Genomic DNA, 2,621 nt, shown 5'->3' on the forward strand with positions numbered 1-2,621 from the left:
TATTAAAAAACAGATAATGAAAGGAGTTAAATGTATATTGCTGTATGTATATGATGGCATATTTGCCCTTAAAATGGCATTTTTACTGAGAATTTATTGACAAGGGAATATAGTTGTGTCACTCATGAGTTTTTAGCAATGCAGAACACCCAGAACACAAATGTTTCTAAACACAAAGGGAATTTACTCAAGGATATCAGCTCATATGATCTCTAGATCTCTAGGATAGTCAGATAATTATGGCCGGAGGCCGTGCAACTAAGAAAAGCGTGTCGTCCTGGCTATGTCATTGGTGCAGACATGGTCCCCACAGTTTCAAATGTGATGCCATGCAGTTCTCTCTTGGATTCTGAGAGGGGGTGCTGCCATCAAGCCATTACCACTGCTGCTCCTGAAAACTCCACGCCTCTTAGCTATGCCATGCCGAGAAATGGATTCCAGTTGGAGTCCCTACCTTATGTCACCCTCTTCAAAATGAAAGACCCAAGCATCCCATGAAGGCTTGATCACCTAGGCTACATCCTAGCAGCTAAAGAGGCTGGAAAGTGGAGTGAGCATCTATGTCAGAGTGGTGCATGGATTGGCTCAACTACAGTTAAGGTGCTTAGAAGATGCTGGATAGCAGTAGATATGACATACATTCCCACATGCTCATGGCATAAATAATGTGCACAAACACTTTATACATGATACCAACCCCATTTTTGCAAAGCAAATTACATATGCATGCAGAGAAATAAAGAAGACTCTAAAGAATAAAACCGAAAACAATAATATTGGATCCAGGGGAGACTAGCAGGTAGAGTTTGGCTTATTATTATTATAATTAATTTGTTTTGTTTTGAGAGCGAGAGAGAGGGAAGGGGAAGAGCAGGGGGAGAGGGAGAGAGAGAATCCCAAGCAGTTTCCACGCCAGTGTGGAGCTGACATGGGGCTCGATCTCAGGACTGTGAGATCATGACCTGAGCTGAAATCAAGAGTCAGACGCTTAACAAGCTGAGCTGCTCAGACATTCTGGAGTTTGGGTTATTTTTTATATCTGTGTTTTATATCTGTGTTTTTTAAATTCTCCACCGTATGCATATACTAATGTTATCAAAAAATAAGAGAAGGAAACAGAACTTGGTACCTTCACAGCCAATGTGACACAATGTTTGATTTAGAATTAAAAGGAAAAAGGGTGCCTGAGTGGCTCAGTCAGTTATTTTGACTCTTGATTTCCTCTCAGGTCATGATCTCTTGCTGTTTTGGAGATCAAGCTTCGTATTGGGCCCTGTGCTGACAGCAAAGAGCTTGCCTGGGATATTCTCTCTCTCTCTCTCTCTCTCTCTCTCTCACTCTCTCTCTCTCTCCCCCCGCCCCTCCCCCACTTTCTCTCTCTTTCTCTCTCTCAAAATACATAAACTTTAAAAAGAAAGGAATCATAGAAAATTTAAAATTCAAGACCCTCTTTCTTCAAGAGAAAACTGAGGACAAGTGAGGACAAAGAGGCTTATTACAAGGGCATGCATGCAGAGGACAGCGAATTCAGGCCAGGAACCCATATTTATTGTATGTTTTTTTCTTTTTTGAACATTTGATCATGAGGGGAAAACATGAACAGAACCCCCACTACCACAAATTTAGGCAGTCGAGTTTCCCACATTTGGGGAAATCGCAGGGGTCAGCACATCTGGATTGCAGTGGATAAGCCTCCCTCCTGGGAAAACCACCTTCATGGTCATGGTATCTCCCTGTGCTCAGGCACTGAACTGCTTCCATGAAAACTCTCTACTCTTCCTCCATATTTACTATATTTTAAGACCAGTTATTTTTCTGTTTCATCTTGGGTATTTGTGTTTAATCTGTGTTAATTGGACAACATGATACAGGTGATTTGTTTTAAACATTATGGCTAATGGATGTGTAATTCTGATTACATGAGACTTTCCAGTTATTCAGAGTTTTATCACGGGAGTCCTTATTGGATGGAGAAGGGAACGAGGTATCCACTAACCCAGTCTGTCTCTTATCAGTAAGAGGGACTTTTGGTTGCCTCTTTGATTCATTTTTTGCAGTAGTGGGATGTAGGCTCACAACACTAATGCCCCTTTGAAAAGGCCTTTGGGATATCTGTATGAAAGTAACATGAGCATGGAGTTACTCCAAATCAAGTCAGGATGCTTGCTTTCTTATCAAGATGAGATTAATTTACTGTGAGAATTGCATAGAAAGAACATTTCTTTTGAGTTGTATAACATATCAAAATTACTATGTCTTGGGAAGAGAAATCTTTGCGTGAAGGACAATGTTGGGAGTAGTAAGGAGAGATGAACAAGGCAGTCACCTGGTTCTGGGTGACAATGAGCATCCTAATGGCCGCAGACATTGTCACATCACTAGTCCCAGCAGAAGCCCAGTGTCTAAATTGTAATATGGGGCTCAGTGAAAGCTAATTCAATGAAGATATAGATGTAGGTTATCTTTATATTTCATCTTTATAATAATTATGGCCTCTTATCAATGCCTGCTATTTTCTGGGCATTTTGTCAGGTACCTTACATATCTTATTTCTGTTTTGAATGCTTTTTGGAGAACAATTTAGAGACTGATTACAAGCTTATGATGCATCTGTTCAGTTC

At 40.6% G+C, this 2,621-nt stretch overlaps 1 non-coding gene across 1 annotated transcript; it reads right to left on the bottom strand.

Annotated features, from left to right (window-relative positions):
* Positions 1–1,584: 1,584 nt before the first annotated feature.
* LOC121044003 (U1 spliceosomal RNA) lies at positions 1,585–1,751 on the bottom strand. Its single transcript, XR_005797061.1, has one exon. It is a non-coding gene; the product is annotated as a U1 spliceosomal RNA (small nuclear RNA).
* Between the last annotated feature and the right edge of the window lie 870 nt (positions 1,752–2,621).

This window comes from Herpailurus yagouaroundi, unplaced genomic scaffold (assembly GCF_014898765.1).
Source record: "Herpailurus yagouaroundi ecotype Mexico unplaced genomic scaffold, PumYag 187, whole genome shotgun sequence".
NCBI lineage: Eukaryota > Metazoa > Chordata > Mammalia > Carnivora > Felidae > Herpailurus > Herpailurus yagouaroundi.